At 32.8% G+C, this 22489-nt stretch overlaps 1 pseudogene; it reads right to left on the bottom strand.

Moving 5' to 3' along the window:
* Positions 1 to 20795: 20795 nt before the first annotated feature.
* Positions 20796 to 21464, bottom strand: LOC116582572 (annotated as a pseudogene).
* Between the last annotated feature and the right edge of the window lie 1025 nt (positions 21465 to 22489).

Here is a 22489-nt window from a genome sequence, read left to right as displayed (position 1 = left end):
ATCAGTGACCTGCTTATTGTTTAGTAGAATTTTATTTAGCGTACATGTATTTTTCCAGAGTTTTCCTTGTGCTTGATTTCTAATTTCATAACATTGTGGTCAGAAAAGATGGATGGTATGAATTCAATCTTTTTGAACCTGTTGAGATATGTGATGTGGCCTAAAATGTCATCTGTTCTGGGGGATGTTTCTTGTGCACTTGCAGAGAATTTGTATTCTGCTGTTTTAAGGTGGAATGTTCTGATAATGTCTGTTAAATACATCTCATCCGATGTGTCATCCAAAGTCATTGTTTTCTTGTTGATTTTCTGTTTGAATGATCTATCCATTGGTATAAGTGGGGTGGTAAAGGCTTCTACTATTGCATTATTATTGATTACTTCCTTTACATTTGCCATTAGCTGCTTCATTTATTTGGGGGCTTCTATGTTGGGTGCATAAACATTTAAAATTGTTGTTGGATTTTCCCCCTTATGATTATATAGTGTCCTTCTTTGTCTCCTTTTACATTCTTTATTTTAACGTCTATTTCATCCAATATAAATATTGCTAACCCAACTTTCTTTTCATTTCCATTTGCGTGGTAATGAAAATTTACTATCCCTTCAGGTCTATGAATTCAGGTCTGAGATGAGTCTCTTGTAGGTACCACATAGATGAGTCTTTCTTTTTAATCCATTCTATCACCCTATATCTTTTGATTGGAACATTTAATCTGTTTACATTTAAAGTAATTATTTAAAGTAAAAATGTACTTACTGACATTTTGTTATTTGTTTTATGGTGTGGTTATTTTATATTTTTTTCTTTTTTTGATCTCTTATCTCATGATTTGCTGGCTTCTCTCGTGATATATTTGGATTCCTTTCTCTTTATTTTTTGCATGTCTATTAATGGTTTTGATTTGTGGTTATCATTAGGTTTGTATATAACATCTTCTACATATAGCAGCTATATTAAAATGATGGTCACTTGAGTTTGAACCCATGCCTTACTCCTCTTCCTTCCCCTGCCCATATTTTAGATATTTTAGTGTCCTACTTTACATCCTTTAGTTTTGTGAATTCCTTGACTAATTTTTGTATATATACTTAGTTTTACTGTTTATATGCTTATCAGTTTTCTTACTTCAACTTTTGGCCTTTCCTTTCTACTCAGAATCCCCTTAACCATTTATTTTAAGGCTGGTTTAATGGTGATGAATTACTTTAACTTTTATTTTTTAATCTTTTAAAATTTATATATATATATTTATATATAAAATATTTGTTTACATTTTTATTATTTATTTATATATTTTATTTATCTGGGAAATTATCTCTCCTTTTCTGAATGATAACTTTGATGGATAGAGTATTCTTAGTTGCATGTATTTTTCTTTCAGCATTTTAAATATATTATGCCACCCGTCTCTGGTCTACCAGTTTCTGCTGAAGAGTCAAATTTAGCCTTTTCGATACATATTCAGGTATTATTTCTTCAAATAAAATTTCAGCCCCTTTTCTCCCTCTTCTCCTTAGATCCCTATACTGTCAATGTTAGTAGGCATGATAGTATGAATGCATTCCTTTAGTCTATTTTCATTTTTTTTAAAGATTTTATTTATTTATTTGACAGAGAGAAATCACAAGTAGGCAGAGAGGCAGGCAGAGAGAGAGAGAAAGAGGAGGACGCAGGCTCCCTGCTGAGCAGAGAGCCGGATGCGGGACTCGATCCCAGGACCCTGAGATCATGACCTGAGCTGAAGGCAGCGGCTTAATCCACTGAGCCACCCAGGTGCCCTATTTTCATTTTTTATTGTTATTTTTATCTCTCCTGTTCAGCTTGATTGCTTTCTATTACTCTGTCCTCAAAGTCACTGATCTATTCTTCTGCTTCCTCTCATTTACTGTTTAGCCTGCCTAGTGTATTTTTAACTTTATTTATTGAGTTCTTCATCTCTGATTAGTCCTTTTTGATTTTATTATTATTTTTTTTAATCTTTGCCGAGAGTCTCATTGAAGTCTTCTACTCTTTTTGTAAGTCCAGTGAGTATCTTTATGACCATTACTTTAAATTCTCTCTCAGGCATATTACTTATCCCCATTTCATTTCACTTTCTTGCTGTCATTTTGTCCTGTTCTTTCATTTGGGGCATATTTGTCTGTTTCCTCACTTTGCTTAACTTTGTGTCTATTTCTATGTATTAGGAAAGGAAGCTACATCTCCTGCTCTTGAAAGAAATGGCCTAATGAAGAGGTCCTATGGTGTCCTGTGGGGTAATGTTCTTTTTACCAGAACTGGCACTTCATGTATGTCTCCTATGTATGTTGTGACTGAGCTGCATTTGCCTTTAGTACAGTCATCTGCAATGGCTACCTTTGCCTTTTGTGGACAGAGTTTGGCCCTTATGTTGTTAGTGGGCCAGTCTGGGCTACTCTTGGGTTGAGTCATACCAGGCATTTGCCAGAAATGCACTAGCACCAAACTGCAAGGTACTCTCCCTGTTTAGTTCCCTGTTTTCTTGGTGGGTGAGCTGCACCCAGGACCTGATCCCTTCTTCCAGCCCATTGCTGGTACTAAACGCAGACTGCTATGTGTGATTATTTTCTCCTCTATTCCATAGTTTTATAGAAGCCAGCTTTTACATAGCTTCTGTTGTTTAATACTGGCTGAGGCTGAAGTGCAAGTCTTCCTTGATCTGAGCTATAGTATTAATGAATCCACTTCAGTTTCAGACACAAAGGAATCTTCTCCAATATACTATTTATTGTTAACAAAGATGATATTTTTTTTTCTCTCTACCCCTTTGTCTCCATTTAACTTTTCAGAACTAAATAGAAGAGAATGCTGTGTAATGAACCATTTAAATCCTAGCTTAAACAACTTTGAAGTCACTTTAGGGTATCCTTTTAGGCAATGTTTTCTATCTGTATTTCCACCCTTTGGCAAATACCATTTCCTAGTAACATCTTTTAACCACCTCCAATATTTTTCAAAGTGATAGTTTAAAATTCCTCCTATTTGAAGATATAGTTGCTTTAATTGTATTTTTCAAATAGTTGACTACTCCTGAGAAATAGATGAATGATCCTTACAAGTAGGAGTCTTACACCAAAATAGCAGTTAGCTCTCACTTTCTAACTGGTACAGTCTGGATATTGATTCTGAATGCTTCCTTCTGCTCTAAGAAGGTAAAGGCACAGTTTGACCTAATCAAAAATAATCATGTCCTTCCTGGATTTAAGTATTTAAAATATAGGCCATACTTTGCTAAATATCTTAAAATTTTAAGTGTTAAAAGAGGGGTTGGGACGCCTGGGTGGCTCAGTTGGTTGGACGACTGCCTTCGGCTCAGGTCATGATCCTGGAGTCCGAGGATCGAGTCCCGCATCGGACTCCCAGCTCCATGGGGAGTCTGCTTCTCTCTCTGACCTTCTTCTCGTTCATGCTCTCTCTCACTGACTTTCTCTCAAGTAAATAAATAAAATCTTTAAAAAAAAAAAAAGAGGGGTTATCTGAGAATATTAAAACTAGTACAGTTAATTGATATTTTTCAAGGATTCAAACACATAATATGCCATATTACTATAAGTAATCTTTATTAGAATTTTACCAAGTTTCATTAAATTTCTAATCATAATTTTACTTCACCAATTCCTGGATCTTGAATGTAGAAAATAACTGTGCTCTATTCAAAGTGCCTGTCATTGGTACCTCCATACAAGTTTATCATTTGCCTTAATTCATTGGTGGTTACTGTAGAATGGGGCAGAAATAATTTTCCTAGCTTTCATTTGACCTGTCATTGACCACTTAATGTGAGTTAACATATGAGAACTTATGACTATATCTGACTGTATTTATGAACATACTGACCTTATTCTTCATTTATTTCCTTATTTTAGCTTCATTTTATATTTGAGTTAAAATAGCCATGTCTAAATGCTTATACACACATACATGCACACACATATCCCACCTGTATCTCCTAAGAAATATCCTCTTGAAATAATTTGTTCATGCTGACAGCATTCTTCTTGTATCTGCTCTTCCCATTGCTCTTAATATAAACTGATAATGTTTCATTTTTATTTAAAATTAATCTTAAGAGAATGGTTAAGTTAAAAAATAAGTAAAATTAATCTTAATATAAAAACAAATAGGAGAGTTGGATAGGCCATCTAAAACAAACAAACAAAGGAAACAGTTCGTCTTTAGAAGAATTTGATTCTAGCTCCCTACCAAATAAGTTTTAGACAAATGATGACCTTCTCACAGCAAATCATTACATGTTTCACAAGGGAAAAGCTGGTTTTGAATTCTTTGAAACCCCAAATTCCCCCACAGAGAACAGTCACATTAAAGCATTCCATGTTTCAGGAACCAGACACCTCTTTCTAAAGTGAAAGGTCAAATTAAAAAGTTGTAGATCATAAGCATTCTTAGCACCCTCCCACACATACATTAACTATGTTAACTATATAAGGTAATGGATGTCCTGATTGTCTCAATCTTGATTATCATTCTACAATACATATGTATATAGGTATATATGTCATATACTTTAATATATATACAATTATATTTGTCAGTTATTCCTCCATAAAGTTAAAGAATAAAGTTACAAAAATTTAAATAAATAAATAATGTTAGTACCAGTCATTTCTTTTGGGAGAAAAATTAGATAAAAATTGAACTAGAAAAAGAAAGGAAAACTGAATTTAAGCACATCCCATTCTGAAGCATACACAGACATTGCCAATTATGTATTTTTCTGTGTGGCACATGGTTTGGCAATTCCATTGCCATTTGCAATGAGTAGATCCAAATTGTTTTCTCAAGTTTTATGTGAGTTGTGTATAATTTTTATTTATTTATTTATTTGCCTGCCAAGGAAAGTACCTGGTGTTGAATTGGCTGTTTTTAAAATTACAATTTCAAAAATGATGCTCTGATCAGTTAGTGCAAACCATAAGATGCCATGTTTTAAGATGACAAAACATTTTATTTCAGAATTCACTATTTCAATTTGTTGCAGTTTGAAAGTGCCCAGTCTTCATTAAAATTTTTTGGACTACCTGTGGAACAGTGGCTATCAATTCTAAATACACGCTAAAGTTACATTTGTTGCTTTAAAAAACACTAAGATTTGGTCTCCAAACCAGATGAGTTAAATTAGAATCTTATTGGTATATAGACACACATATTCTATTTTTTAATTTATTTTTTATTTTCAGCATAACAGTATTCATTATTTTTGCACCACAACCAGTGCTCCATGCAATCCGTGCCCTCTATAATACCCACCACCTATTATTTTAGATATCTTTAGGCAATTTCAATGTTAGAGTTAAGAATCATTGGCTTGGGTGATGCTGTGATGATGATAGCCTTACAGTGTGTATACCTCTTATGCATCTGACCATCTTTTCAGGTAGAGTAAAGCATTGAGTCTGATCATTACGAACTTATTTAGAAATTATTAGAAATGATTCTCAGTGACTTTTAGGGTGATAAAGAGGGAAATTGTTAAAACCTAGATGACAGCTGCTAACCTACAAACGATCATCAGGTTCACTGACTCTTTTAATGAACAATGTTCATTTCTTTTTTTTTTTTAAGCTTTTATTTATTTATTTGACAGAAAGAGAGAGAGCACAAACAGGGGGAGCTGCAGGCAGGGGAGAGGGAGAATTAGACTCCTTGCAGAGCAGGGAGCCCAGTGAGGGGCTCCATCCCAGGACCCGAGGATCATGACCTGAGCTGAAGACAGATGTTTAACCGACTGAGCCACCAAGGCACCCCAACAGTGTTCATTTCTAATAAATTCTGATGTTTTCAATGTACTCCTAAAATACTAGAATTTTATTTTACCTCTTACTTTTAGGTCTTTAACTATGAATTTGCCTTTTCATCTAAGTCAATTCCAAAATCAGATATATATAATTATGTCCATTTGTTTATAAAGGTTATTAATTATGCTGTTCAAATCATTCTTATTCTCACTGATTTTATTTGCTTGATTTATCATTTGCTAAGGGTAGTATATTAAAATCACCTTTTATGATAGTGTATTAGTCAATCTTTGTTTTGTACATATTGAGATTATGTTATAATGTAAGTACAAAGTTACAACCAGCTTATTACCATAGTCAGCTGGAAATTCTAGTGTTCTCTTGTGATCCTTTCTATCTTTAGCAAGGCATTTGCACGTAAAATCTATTTTGAATAATATTAGCATAGCTATTAGCTTTCTTTTCATTATTATTGCTTGATATAATTTTCTTCCCTTTGATTTTCAGCCTTTCATGGTTTATGTTTATCTCATTTAAACAACCTATTCCTGGAATAATTTTCTAATCAAATTGGATGATAATTGTATTATAACCAAAAAGTTTGGCCTGTTTATATTTGTTGTGATTGCCAATATTTCTTTTTCATTTTTGTATGGGTTTCCTATTTATATCATATTTTCTGCTTTTTTTCTTTGCCCTCAATTTTCTTGCTTTGTTGGATTAAGTTTCTTTTTCCTTTTTCTCATTTTATTTCTCTGGGTATTGCTTTCTTTCCCAATCCCTTCTCATGGGTTAGCAATGGCAGTCTGATGTGATCATCATAGCAGTAAGTTGACTGACAATGGATAGGCACTTAGGACAAGCCTGTCACAGCAGGCTGAGAACCATTGTAGCTGAATCATATTAACAGCTGCTTTCCAGGCTAAGACCCATGAATTCCTGGTACCAATGTTCGTAGTTCAAAGGATCTTGCCTTCTCTCATATTTATTTTTTAGCTCCTTTTTAGAATTAAGAAAGAGCTCTGGTAGCTAACAAATTTCATTTTTATTTAAACTGGCTAGAGTAAATATCTTTTGCTTAAAGATAACAGAAACTTTGCACAGTAGGTATACTTGATTTTAATTCATCATATTCAATTTTAATACAATCTTTATTTGAGAATTAGCAATTGCATTCCCAAGCTGAAGGTACTTGAGATAAAAACTATTGGTTATTGACATCCTCTATAATGTTTGAGTAAATAAGTATAAAGAAGTCTTCAAAGAATAGTAGGAGAAACAAGAAAAGGTCATGAAGACTTCACCTCTTTGGTTTTCTGAATTCCTGGATATTCCTTTGTCCTCTTATCTGTATTAGTAAGTGCTATGATAATTACATTAGATTTTTGTTAGCAATTGTTACTATATTTGGGGAGGTGGAGTAAGAATCAAATACAATTTTATGTTATATGTCTCTTTTAATCTTTATAATACCCATTCTGGAGCTATAGTCCTTAGTTCACAGGTGAAGACATTGTGGCTCAATGGCATTAAGCAATTTGCCCAGATTCATCCTGTAATTAAGTGGTTGGTTCATAATTGCAACTCAAGTTCTGGTTCTAAATTTTTTTCCATGATGTCAGGATACCTCACTATAATAAAACTAAAAGAAGTTGTTTTTTCAAGACAAGGTAAGGGACTTATAAAGTTATATTTGCCATATCATTTTTTACCAAAAATTTTTTATACAAAGATTAAAGTTTCTAATATATTTTGCGAATCACACTGGATTAGAATAGGCCCCATGTTCTAGTATCTAGTAATATGTTAATCCCCTATAGTTACACGTTAGGTTTCCTAACTATCACTCATTCTTAATTGTCTGTCCATGTGAGAGATTTTCCTTTAGATTAATACCATGGACTCTCTTCTATAAGGTCTTTTTCTTTCTCCTTCAGAAAGAGAAGTGACTTAGATGTATGGGAAGTTGAAAAAAAACACTGTACCATGAAAGCTCACCTCCTGTTCTTTGTGAACTCAGCCTTCCTGGGAATCCCAGATTTTCTCCTTTACGTCATATATGTTATATAGTAAGCATGCAACTCTCTAGCAGAGGATGGCTAATTCTAGAGCTCAAAAGTGGAAACCCCACTTTGCTGCACAACATGAAATTCAAAATCTCTGAGACATAAATCTGACTACTGCTTGCCATCTGCTCTTGTTCTTTGTCCATAAATAAACTCATATGGAAGGAAGCCTTGCTGTTTGTTAGACTCTTCAAGCACCAAAACTACATTTTTTTCTTGAATCTTCTTGCTGGTGGGACACTTTCTCTACATTACCCATGTTTTGTCATGAAGCTATGCCTTCTCTCGGGTTGGTGCCTCACACAGAAATGATAATTGGTATCACTATGTTTATTTTCCAAACACACTTATGAAATAGGTACTGCTAATATATCCATTTATCAGATGATGAAATAGACTTAAATAGCCTAAGTATGCTGCATTGATATTACAGTAAATGTATTCTAGAGCCAGTTCTTGGACTTCGTTCCACTTTTTTCCAATGTCCATACTTTAAAGATTATTCTGTATATGTATAAAAAATTATGGAAGAGAGAAGTTTTCCTTTATCCTCTTTGGGCCCTTGGTTGAGTCTCAATATTAGTAAACTGATAAAGACAAGAGAAAAGCATGCAAATGTTTTTGAATTTTTTTTATATCTGAGGAGCCTTCACAGGATATGACCAGAGCAGGAAGCTTTTATACCTTTTAAATAAAGAAAGAGTAATTTATGAAGAATTGACAAGACAAATGACCAGAGCAGGAAGCTTTTATACCTTTTAAATAAAGAAAGAGTAATTTATGAAGAATTGACAAGACAAAGAAGTTTGGGTTAGGAGATTCCTAACCAGGACTAGGTAGTCTTTGTTTTCCTTAACTAGGAAGATAAAGTTTAGGTTAACAAAGTTTGTTTGCAGATTCCCCTTGTATCATCTCTGGACTAAAAAGGGTCTATTTCCAGTAAAAGAAGAATGTATTTCTTGCCTTCATGCAGAAAGTGTGGAATTTTTTCTGTACTCACTGCTTCTTAATTTCCTTCAGCTCAAAATAATTTTGTGACATATTTTGGGGTGGCATATTCTGGTTTCCTTCATTTTCAAGTATTTCCTTGAAATTTCCAAAGTTTTTCTTTACATAATATAGGTAACTGTATGTGGCAGTCCTCTCTGCTACTATTGGGAGGATGGTTAATGAGGTGGGGTAGAGTGCAGAAGTCAGAAAGTAAATTAATGCACTATAAATTCTAAACAGTGATTTAACATATTAATCTTCAGTAAATTACTTAATATTAACATATTCTTCAGTAAATTACTTAATCCCCAGAAAGTTACTTGGTATCATCTGATATAATCTAGATTACAGCTGCCAATAAAACAGTGAGTTTAGTGAGATTTAGTGTTTAATTAACTCACAGTTTCATGGTTTATTAACCATAGAATTCCCTCAGCAAGAGGAGCACGTTCTATAAAGGCTATAGAAATGTATTTGATACACTACAAAAAGATTAACTTGGAAAATATTTAGCTGTTATTAAACAGTTATTAAATATCTTTATTTTAAACAATGATACACTTAATGTTTATAAATTTACTAGGAATTTAGCATTTCTATTTAGACATGTCATAAACTTTAAAAGTGAAGGCTTTGACCTTGCATTGTGACATTGCATTCCAGCTACTTTGGCCTTTCTTACTGTTATAATACTTTAAACAAAATGAAATTACAACACTTAACTACATTTGCTCAATGTAATTATTTGAAACATTACAAATTTTTCTCTACCTCTTGTATTCTGAAATTGAGAGGGAAAGTATTCATTATTCACAATATTCAGGATGTCTGATTCCTAAGGCAGCAGGAAAAAAAAATTCAATTTCTTAAATTTTCAAATATGAAAAGTTTAAAAATGTTGCCTGTATATATATAATTCAGTTATCTGAATGCTTAATTTTTTTTTCTCCTCAAATGTCCCATCACCTTCCCATATTATCTTTCTCTTACTCTGTCCGCATTTTGTAGGATGTTCCCAAAGACTTTGGAAAGGGAAATCTAATGAGATTTTACTGAGAAACTTCTACATTTAAAGCTTTGTACCAGGTGCTACTGAGACAATAAACATTTTAAAGCACATGCTATTTACTATGTGCTCACCAATAAGCAAACACTATGATTTCTTATGTTAATAGAAGCTGACTCCCAGTATTCTAGTTTAGACGATGAATGGGATGGTAGAATTGCTACTTGATAGAACACTGGGATAGGCACAGAGGAAAATAAAAGATGAATTCCTACCTAGTGGTACAAGGCACATAATAAGCAAATGAATATGATAGGGAAGGTGAGGGCAAATGATAGGGATGAAAGAATCATTAACAGATTGATGGTCTTGGCCATCAATTAAATCATCAAATGGTGGAAATTACCTAAGAATATAATATCAAAGATAGAGAAGATGGGCAAAGAAACATGAGTAATACCAACACTGAAAAGATGAAGAGCCTGTGAAGAATAGATTCCTGTGAAGAAGAATAGATTACTAGGTTAAAGAGGAAAAAGAAAATATGTTAACCATGGAAAATTTTAAGGGGATAGTACTAAACTACAAAAGGATAAAATAAGTTTAAGACTAAAGAATATCCTTTGGATTTAGCCATTAGCTATTGAACACCATAAAAGAGTAAATTAAATAGAGGGCTATTGTATAATCCTGACTTCATTAGGTTGATAGATATACAGGAAATGAGAAAGTTATTAAATAGTTTACTCTTATGAATAATGGGGGATATAAAAAAAATGAAAGAGAGAATCCAACCATGGTGATAGAAAAATTAAACAAATTGAAAGGAAGAAGTAAGTAGAAAGTAAAGATCATTAACAACGTTCTAGGTGAAGATAAGAGGAAATGACATCATAGTTATGGTTGTAGGAAAAGTCCTGAGTGGGAGGATGGACTAACTCATATGTCAGACTGGACAAAACAATATATGGATAGTGAATTATATTGCTAGGGCTGCCATAACAAAGTTTCACATCCTTGGTGGCTTAAACAACAGAATTAATTTTTCAAAAATCTAAAGACTAAAGGTTTCAGATCAGATGTAGATTTGGTCAGTTTATTCCTGAGAACTTTCTCCTTGGCTTCTAGGTGACCATCTTCTCCCTGTGTTCTCATGTGGTCTTCCTTCTGTACATCTCTGTGTCCAGGTTTTGTCTTATTATAAAGACATCAGTCATGGGAATAGTAGTCCATCTTAATGACCTCATTTTAACTTAAGTGCCTCCTTAAAGACTATATCCCCAAATACAGTTACATTCTCAGGTACTAGAATTTAAGAATTCAAGATACACATTTTGGGGGGTGGGAGGGAGCACAATTTAGCCCACAACGTATGGGTGCATACAGCTAATAATTAAGGGCATGGGGAGTCAAAATGAATGTTTAACCAGAGTCTTAACACATTTTGTGAGCATGTTTCTAAAATACAGTTTTGGTAATAAGAATGATATGAACAGAAGAACAATGGAAAGTAGCTTGCTTGAGTCAGTTTGGGCTTTTTAAACAAAATACCATGGACTGGGTGGCTTAAAATAGATTTTTTAATTTTTTAAAAATTTTTTATTTTATTTTATTTTATTTTATTTTATTTTATTTTATTTTATTTTATTTTTTGGTACAGTTTTGAAGGTTAGAAGCTTGAGAAAAGGTTACTAGCATGGTTGGGTTGGGGTCATGAAGTAGTTCTCCTCCTGGTTTAGAAATACCAATTTTTTTTCTGTATCCTTACATGACAAAGGAAAGATCATCACTTTCTTTTGGATTAAGGACAATTGCCATTTGTGAAGGTTCCACCTTCATGACCAAATGACCTCCAAAATGTCGACCTCCAATACCATCACCATGAGGATTAGGGTTTCAACATATGAATTTCGTAACACAAATATCCTACACTAAGTAGTATTTAAAATGAAGTGTCAGTACTTACAGGACACAAGCATTAGACCCTGCTGGAATCTCTGTTGTTCTTTTTCAATCATATTTTCACATCTACTTTCTGGCAATAGCGAATGATTGGTATTAAAGGTAATGGTTTAGGGAACATGGTATTGAGTCACTGACAAATTATTTTTGTATTGAAAAGGGAAAATGTTGAAATATTCTGCTTCATTTCAAGAATTTTCTTTTCCATTGATAGCATCTTAAATTAAAGCAAAAGTAAACTAACAATTACAAAAAAAGAATATATGTCTAACCCTACATATGTTTCTAGAGATTGGCAAATTTAATAAGAAAACAAAGAACTTTTAAAACTATTAATATGGAGTTTTATTAAGGAACAATTCAACGGACGTGGTTTTGGAGGGCAGTGTTTTAGGAGTAAGACTGAGTAGGCCAAAGAAGTATTTCTTCAAAATATTTGACTTGCCTACTTAAATTTACATGTCTAGTTTAAATACAATGTTTCTTTGTTATTGTAAATCTCTTCAAGCATTATGTAAATTTGGTAGTTAAATTCATTTTTATTTGTCACTTAAGCCACTAACTTAAGCTGTGCTAAAATTCCTAAAAGAAATTAAGCACATCCTAAATATCTTAGACAAAAAAAAAATAAGCAACTTAAAATTTTTGATAAGCAAAACTCAAGGTATTTGTGATATCAGCTAAAATATATTAAACTCTTTATCGTATTAAAACAGCTATATACTATTATACTATATACTATTAAATTTTTATAATTGAAGCATAGGTGGCATACAATATTATGTTAGTTTTAAGTATACAGCATAACAATTCAACAATTTATATATTATGCAATGCTTATCACAATCAGTGTAGCCACCACTTGTTAACATACAACATTATTACAGTATTATGAGTATCTTCCCTATGCTATACTTTCCATCCCTGTGACTTATTTTATCAGTAGAAGTTTATACCTTTTAATCCTCTTCACCTATTTTGGCCATCTTTTATCCCCTCCTATCTGGAACCACTACTTTATTCTCTGTATTTATGAATTTGTTTCTGGTTTGTTTTTTTTGCTTGTTCATTTTTTTTCTTTTTCGAATCCACATATGAGTGAAATCATATTGTATTTGTCTTTGGCAGTCTGAAATTTCATTTAGCATAATACCCTCTAGGTCCATCTATACTGTTGCAAATGGCAAGATTTCATTCTTTACTGCAGCTGAGCAATATTACATTATAGTGTGTGAGTATCACATCTTCTTTATCCATTCATCTTTTGACGGACATTTGGGTTGCTTCCATATCTTGGTTATTGCAAATAATACAGCACTAAACAGGGGTGTATATATCTTTTTGAATTAGCGTTTTTATTTTCTTTATTAGTAAATTTATTTTCTTTATTAGTGTATTTATTTTATTTTATTAGTAATTACAGAATTGTATGGTATTTCTGTTTTTAATCTTTTGATGAACCTCCAAACTGTTTTCCATGAGGTATGCCCTAGTTGACATTCTCACCACGAGTGCACATCGTTCCCTTTTCTCCATATCCTTGCCAAGTTGTTATTTCTTGTCTTTTTAATACTAGCCGTTCTGACTGGTGTGAGTGAATATCTCATTGTGGTTTTGATTTGCATTTCCCTGATGACTAGTAATGTTGAGCAACTTTTCATGTCTGTTGGCCATCTGTATGTCTTTTTTGGAAAAATGTCTATTCATATCTTCTGGCCACTTTCTAATTAGACTGTTGGGTTTTTGGTGTTTTAGGAGTTTTACTTTGGAGTTCTAGGAGTTATTTATATATTTCAGATATTAACCTCTTTTCAGATATATCATTTGCAAATCTCTTCTCCTATTCTGTAGGGTGACTTTTCATTTTGTTGATAGTTTCCTTTATTGTGCAAAAGCTTTTTATTTTGGTATAATTCAAATAGTTTATTTTTACTTTTGTTTCCCTTGTCTAAGGAGACCTATCCATAGATATGTTGCTAAGGCTGATGTCCAAGAGATTATTACCTATGTTTTCCTGTAGGTTTGCATGACTTTATGTATTATATTTAGGATTTCATCCATTTCTAGTTTATTTTTGTATATGGTATAAGAAAGTGGTCCAGTTTTATTCTTTTGCATGTAGCAGTCCAATTTTCCCAGCACCCTTTATTAAAAAGAATGTCTTTTCCCTATTGTATATTTTTACCACCTTTGTTGTACATTAATTGATCATATGATTGTGGGTGTATTTCTGTGCTATCTTGTTTCATTGATCTACATATCTGTTTTTGTGCCAGTACCATACTGTTTTATTATAGATTTGTAGTATATTTGAAATCTGTGATTGTGATACTTCCAGTTCTGTTTTCATTCTTGATTGCATTGACTATTTAGAGTCTTTTGTGGGTCCATACAAATTTAAGGATTATTCTACTTGTCTGAAAAATGCTGTTGGTATTTTGATAAAAATTGCATTGAATTTGTAGATTACTTTGGGAAGTATGAACATTTTAAAAAATATTAATTCTTAAAGTACATGATCATTGTTTATTTTTTCATTTGTGTCATCTTCAATCTTTTTCATCAGCGTTTTATAGTTTTCAGCATATAGGTCTTTCACCTACTTGGTTAAGCTTATTCCTTTCTTATTCTTTTGGTATTTTATTCTTTCTGGTGCAATTGTAAATGGGATTACTTTCTTTATTTCTCTTTCTGCTAGTTTATTATTAGTGCATAGAAATGTAACAGATTTCTGGAACCTCCTGGGTGGTTCAGTCAGTTAAGCATCCAACTCTTGATTTTAGCTCAGGTCATGATCTCCTGGTTATGAAATCGAGTCCCACAACGGGATCTGCACTCAGTAAGAGTTTGCTTCTGCTTGAGATTCTTTCTCTTCCTCTCCCTCTGCACCCCCCAGCTCTTTCTCTCTCTCAAATAAATAAATATATCTTTTAAAAAAGAAATGCAACAGGTTTCTGTATATTAATTTTGTATCCTGCAACCTTATTGAATTCATTTATTAGTTTATCAGGTTATTAATATTAGGTAGGAATTAGGTAGGAATTTGTTATTATTATTATTAGTTATTAGTTTATTAGTTTGTTAGGTTTTTTGACAGAATCCATAGCATTTTCTAAATATAGCATTATGATAGATGAAATTAGTGACAATTTTACTTCTTCAACAATTTGGATGCTTTTCCCCCTTTGTCTGATTTCTATGGTTTGGACTTCCACTAGTATGTTAAATTTGAGTTTTCACCATTAAAACTGTGAGTTTTTTGTATATAGGTTTTATTATGTTTAGGAATGGTTCATCTAAAGCCATTTTGGGAGGGTTTTTTTTATCATAAGTGGATATTGAATTTTATCATATGCTTTTTCTGCATCTATTGAGATGATCATATGGTCTCTGTCCTTAATTTTGTTAATGTGATGTATCTCACTGATTGGTTTGTGGATAATGAATCATATTTGTACCCTTGGAATAAATCCCATTTGCTTTTGGTAAATGATCCTTTTAATGTATTGTTAAAAATTGGTTTGCTAATATATTGTTGAAGATTTTTGCATCTGTGTTCATCAGGGATGTTGGCCTACAGTTTTTTTTTCTTGTATTATTGTCCAGTTTTAGTATCAGGGTAATATTGGTCTCAGAAGATAAATTTGGAAGTTTTCCTACTATTTTTTGGAGTAGTTTGAGAAGAATGGGTATTAACTCTTAAAATGTTTGGTAGAATTCACTCTGAAGCCATCTGCTTCTAGACTTTTGTTTGATGGGAGTTTTTTTGATTAACAGTTCAACTTCATTAATAGTAATCTGTTCAGATTCTCTATTTCTTCCTGATTCAGTTTCAAAAGATTGTATCTTTCTAGAAATTTATCCATTTCTTCCAGCTTGTCCAATTTGTTGGCATATAATTTTTTGGTAATATTCTCTTATAATTCTTTGTATTTTTGTTGTGTCAGGTGTAACTTCCCCTCACTCATTTCTAATTTTATTTATTTGAGTCCTCACTTTTCCTGATGAATCTGGCTAAAGGTTTATCAATTTTATCTCTCAAGAAACAGTTCTTAGTTTCTTTCTTTCTTTCTTTTTTTAACATCTATTTCATTTTTTCCACTCTAATCTTCATTAGTTTCTTCCACCAACTAATTTTGGGCTTTGTTTTTTCTTATTTTTCTAGTTCCTTTAGGTATGAGATCAGATCATTTTTAAAAGAGTTTTCTAGTTTCTTGAAGTATGCCTCTATTATTATAAACTTTACTTTTTTAGAACTGCTTTTGCTGGACGCCTGGGTGGCTCAGTGGGTTAAGCTGCTGCCTTCGGCTCAGGTCATGATCTCAGGGTCCTGGGATCGAGGTCCGCATGGGGCTCTCTGCTCGGCAGGGAGCCTGCTTCTCTCTCTCTCTGCCTGCCTCTCCATCTACTTGTGATCTCTGTCAAAAAAAATAAAATAAAATAAAAATTAAAAAAAAATTTTTTAAAAAGAACTGTTTTTGCTGCATTCCAAATATTTTGAATCATTGTGCTTCTGTTTTCATTTGTCTTTATTTATTTTTTAATTTCCTCTTTATTTCTTCATTGACCAACTGGGTGTTTAGTTGTATGTTGTTTAACCTCTATGTGTTTGTGGGATTTTTTCTTTCATTTTTTCCTTGTAATTAATTCCTAGTTTCACCATGTTCTGGTCAAAAAAAATCTTTGATATGATTTCAGGTTTTTAAAATATACTGAGACTTGTTATGTGACCTAGCATTTGCTCTGTCCTGAGTAATGTTCCACATCTACTTGAAAAGAATGTGTATTCTGCTGTTTTTGGATAAAATAATATGTACATGTATATACACACACATATATATATATACACACAAAAATATATGTACAAAGACAAATTATATATATACATGTATATATATAATTATATATGTGTATGTATATGTATATAATCTGTAAAGTCCATTGGTATAGTGCATTAATACCATTCTTTCCTTATTAAATTTTTGAGTGTATCTATCCATTGATGTAAGTGGAGTGTTGAAGTCCTCTATTATTGCTATATTGTTGTCAATTTTTTCTCTTTATGAATGTTAATTTTTTTTTGTATTTAGTTTCTTTCATACTGGGTGCACAGATACTTATAATTATCATATCCTCTTGTCAGATTGATCCTTTTATCACTATGTAGTGGTCTTCTTTGTCTCTTGTGACAGTCTTTGTTCTAAAGTCTATTTAATATAAGTATTGCTACCCTGAGTTGTTGGTTTTTTTTACACTTCCATTTGCATGGCATATTTTTTTTCATCTCCTTACATTTAGTTTATACCTGTCTTTAGGTCTGAAGTGAACCTCTTGTAAGCAACATTGAGATATGCTTTAAAAAAAAAAATTCATTGGGTGACTATAATATTTGATTAGAGCACTTAGACTATCTACATTTCTCCTTATATTTTAAAGATTTTATTTATTTATTTGAGAGAGAGTGAGAGAGGTCACAGAAGGAGAGGGAGAAGCAGACTCACTGCTGAGCAAGGAGACTGATGCATAACTTGATCCCAGGACCTTGGGATCATGTCCTGAGTGCAAGGCAGATGCTTAACCAACTAAGCCACCCATGTGCCCCTAGACTATTTACATTTCAAGTAATAATTGATAGGTAGGTACTTATTACCATTTTGTTCATTGTTTTTTTTTGTTTTTTTTTTGTAGAACTTCTCTGTTCCTTTCTTCTCCTAATCCTATCCCTTATGATTGATGATTTCTTTTAGTGTTATGCTTGGATTTCTTTCTTTCTTTTTTTTTTTTTTAAGATTTTATTTATTTGACAGAGAGAAAGATTACAAGTAGACAGAGAGGTAGGCAAAGAGAGAGGGGGAAGCAGGCTCCCTGCTGAGCAGACAGCCTGATGTGGGGCTCGATCTCAGGAGCCTGAGATCATGACCTGAGCCGAAGGCAGAGGCTTAACCCACTGAGCCACCCAGGCGCCCCAGCTTTCTTTTTTTTTTTTTTTAAGATTTTATTTATTTATTTGACAGAGAGAGACACAGCAAGAGAGAGAGAGAACACAAGCAGGGGGAGTGGGAGAGGAGAAGCAGGTTTCCCACTGATCAGGAACCCCAATTCGGGGCTCAATCTCAGGATCCTGGGACCATGACCTGAGCCAAAGGCAGACATGTAATGACAGAGCCATCCAGGAGCCCCTGGATTTCTTTGTTTTTATTTTATTTTTTTATCTGTTTTGTTTTTGGTTTATGGTTACCATTAGGTTCAAGTATAATATCCTAAATATATAGCAGTCTATATTAAGTTGCTGGCACTTCAGTTTTAACACATTCTAAAAGCACTATACCTTTCCCTCTTTATTTTATGTATATGATGTCATATTTTACATATTTTATTTTTGAGTCCTTTCACTAATTTTTTAGATAAAATTGATTTTATTACTTCCCTCTTTAAAGATTCATACTAGCTTTATAAGTGATCTACTACCTTTATTATGTATTTGTTTTTACTTGTGAAATGCTTTCATTTCATATTTTTCTTCTAATTATGACCTCTTCCTTTCCCCTTTTTTCTTTATTCCTTAACATTTCTTATAAGGTTGTTTTAGTGGCATGAACTCTTAGTTTTTGTTGGTTTGGAAACTCTATCATTCCTTCAATTCTGAATGATAACTTGACAGAGTGTTTTGGTTGTAGGTTTTTCTTTCAGCACTTTGAATATATCATGCCACTTTCCTAGCTTGCAAAATTTCTGCTGAAAAATCAACTACTGGTCTTACAGGTTTTCCCTTGTAGTTAACTTTTTGTTTCTTTTTTGCTGCTTTTAAGATTCATTACTATGTCACTGTCTCTCCTGCCATTCTCTGTGTGGTTCCTCTATCCTTTGTTGTACAGAAGCTTTTTAGTCAGTCCTCAGTTCTTCAGGAGAATTTGTTGTACATGTAGGTATGGATTCAGTGTGTCTGTGGAGGACGTGAGTTCAAGGCTTCCTATGTCTCCACTTTGAAACTATGTACATTTTTTAAATGCACTGGAATGTTTACTTCATGAAGATAGATTTTGTTTGCTTACTTCACTGCTGATTCTCATTGTTGGAATAGTTCTTGGCATCTAATAGTCACTCAGTATAAATTAAATAAATGTTCTCAAAGCAAATGGAGCCACTGGGCAATGACTTAGAATAATTATTTTAGTGGTGACTCAGAATTACTATTAATATAATGTTACAGTCATGTACTAAGTAGCTGGAATATAGGAATTTCCTCTTATATTCAATGACGACAGATTACAATTTTTAATCTTTTTTAATAAATTGGGATATAATTAACAGATAGCATTCCTTTCAGGTGTACAACATAATGACTCAATATTTGTATATTTTGCAAAATGATTACTGTAAGTCCAGTTAACATCTATCATAACACATAATTAAAATTTTTTCTTGTGATAAGAACTTAATTCCTAAATTATTTACCTTCTTAGCACCTTTTACATCATCTTTCATTATAGTATTATTTCTTTAATAAATGGAAATTCATCTGCTTGTTTTGTTTGATCCTTTTCTAGATTGTTAGATATCAATTCTTGACGTTCTCAGATCATCTTTCTGGCAAGGTAAATAATTATTATTATTATTTTTTTTGCCTTAAAATCTCCTCTCACAGAAGCCTTAGTAGTAGGAACTGTTTTATTTTATTCTGTTTTATCCCTAGTGCCAACCCCAGTACCTAGATTGTAGTAGGTAACTCATAAATATAGTCAAATCAATGAACATCAAGTGGATCTTAGAAGAACAAAGACTACCAGCATGTCTTTTTACTTTCATTTAGAGAAATCATTGGATATTTTCTCTTTGTTTTATTTCATATTTTTTTTAAAAGTATGCATTGTTTTAAATTTTTAGATTCTATGCATCTGAAAGAAGTGGGGGACCTCTTTTTTCCTATATTTCTATAAGCAAAAATAGTTATTTAAAAACATTTCTGAATATGATTAGAATAAAAAAGAATTAGATTTATAGTAATTTTTCTCTTTAGAATTGACACACATTAAACCACACATAATCCTTTTTGATCAAATGCAATTTATAGGAAGAATAATAACTAAATATATAGCCAATGAGAAGAAATTATCTTCTCAACCCATAAAATGGCTTATTTCTTTATTGACAAGTGTTTCAATTTGGTGCATTATTTTTCACAAAAATGGAAACCTGTGCATAAAATTAAATTGATGCATTAGGTAATTTTAAAATATCATCACATTTTTAAACATTGTTCTTACATAAATCAATCATATTGCAGTATTTCTGTCTTCACTGCTTATTCCAGAAAACTATTGCTTAAGAAATCGCATATATATACAATGATCGGTATAACACTAACATAATTAGTCCTAAGTGGAAAAGAAATTATTAATAAATTAAAACTAAGCTATTTGAATCAAAAAGGTGAATAGCCATTTTTCTGGAAAATTTTAAAAACCTAAATTTCCATGCAAAATATAAAAGCTCAAGTCCAAACTTCAAAAATTTTGAATCAGTTTTGGTGTTTTATTTTTTGTTTGAGAGCATGGCTCATTTTATTTATTTATTTAATACAAAAATCTCATTTACTTAGAAGCATACTGAGTGCCAATGAAATGGCTACAACTTTTTTTTTTGCAATTATGCAGTAGTATTAACAGAACAATAATTATTTCATGTAAGCTGCATCAGAGACAACTGAAGATGGAAAAACTGCCATCTGCATATATAACTAATTTGTGTTGTGCACTAAGAAGACCTGCTTTAAATTTCCACACCAATTTACAACCTCCATACTGTACCAGGCAAGGTTAGTGGCTATTGAAAATACTACCAGGACAGGACTATCTAAAAAAAGATACATTTCATAGTGTATTAATTACACATACAAAAAAGACACTGTAGTGTTTAAAAACAAAATTTTCACAGCCTTATATTTCAATTCTTTTCTTTAAATGAAGTGAGTTGTATAGGGGGTGGGTAAATGCTTTATAGGCAAAAGAAAAACTGCACTAGAACCAGCTTATCATGATGATGATCATCATCTTTTTCTTTATCTCCATCTTCCTCCTCATAATCATGCTCTTTATCTTTCTTTTCTTCCTCTTCCTTCTTTGTCTTTATTTTTCAGCCTTGATGACTTTTTTTTTCCCCCCACATCAGGCTTTCCCTTTGGCTCACTATGAGCAATATTTTTCACATGTTTCCTTCAGCTAAGCAGCCTTCTAATCCTATTGCTGCTCGTTATCTACAGCAATATTATTCTACATGTCTCCCAGTTTCTTTGTCATATAACCCATAGATAGTCTGGGATATTCTCCTGTGATTTTGGGGGTAATACTCAGAATAAAACAAAAAGGGTGGAGGAAGCCGCTTGGGTGCACTGGGATCCTTAGACTTCTTTTTTTTTCCCCCTGTAGGGGCATGTAAGTTTTAATTTCTTTTTCATAACCAGTTTTGTCTACCTTTGTCAAGTCTTCAAATGTTCTTTTCTCTTTAACAAACATGGTCTTCCACTTCTCTGATCACTTCTTTGAAAACTGAGAAGTTGACAGAAACTTCTGGGTGCTGCTTCTTGTGCTCCTCTCAGCAAGTTTGCACAAAGAAGGCATGTAATGACATTTTGCCTCTCAGCTTCTTAGGCTCTCCTCTGCCCATGTTTAATTATTTTCTTCTGTAAGGCACAAAGTCACCCAGTGCCCATCTGGCTCTTGCTTGCCTTGTCACTGTCTCTGTGGAGCTCAATGTACTGCAATGGCTGTGAAAGTGGGAGCCAGATGCAGCCTCCTCACTCTCTCCACTCTTGAGAATTGCTCATCGTAAAATTTTAATTAAATTACCTTCATAATGAATAAAAGCAAAAGTTATGATATTGTTCCCCCCTTTTTTTTAATATTTCACCAATATTACTCTGTCTGGTTTTCCAGAAGGTAAGTGTTTCTATTTTTTTTTTTTTTTAGTAGAATAGATTTCTAATATGGACATTTTAGAAGCATCTATTCCAAATTGAACTAATTAATAGCTCATGAGGAAAAAGTACCGCCATATAATTGCATGCTGTACCCTGAACTATACACAGGGATTGCTGAATCAGTTAAATAATATACAAGCTATATGATTTGTTTCCTTTAGTTCTCAATAAGAGCAAAGTCCTTGAACTAGCTTAAAAACAGTCCCCAGTACAGAATTTATTGAAATCATACTACAGGAATCTAATTGAAGCCAAAGAAAAAAATTAGATCCTTTTGCTCTTGTGTCCACATCTCATCTGGTCAACTGTTTTTTTTTTTTTTTTTAAAGTAGGATTTCAGAAGGAAAACACAGGGACAGGATAATAATAGCTAGCATTTGTTGACAACTGTGTACTAGGCACTGTTTTAAGCACTTTCTATGTGTTTTCTTGTGTAAGCCTTTCAATGATATAGACTCTCTACTATTATACAATTTTATATATAAAGAAACTAAAATGGGGCATCTGGGTGGCTCAATTGCTTAAATACCCAACTCTTGATTTCCGCTCAGGTCATGATCAAAGGGTTGTGGGATCGAGCCCTCCATGCCCAGCATGGAGCCTGCTTGGGATTCTTCTCTCCCTTTCCCTCTGTCCCTCCCTGCTTCTGCTTGCACACTCTTTCTCTAAAAACAGACAAATAAAAACAAAAGTAAGGGGTGGCTGGGTGCCT

The sequence above is a fragment of the Mustela erminea genome, chromosome 2 (assembly GCF_009829155.1).
Source record: "Mustela erminea isolate mMusErm1 chromosome 2, mMusErm1.Pri, whole genome shotgun sequence".
Taxonomy (NCBI): domain Eukaryota; kingdom Metazoa; phylum Chordata; class Mammalia; order Carnivora; family Mustelidae; genus Mustela; species Mustela erminea.
The sequence above is the reverse complement of the archived record's forward strand: the minus strand, read 5'-3'. Positions and strand labels throughout refer to the sequence as shown.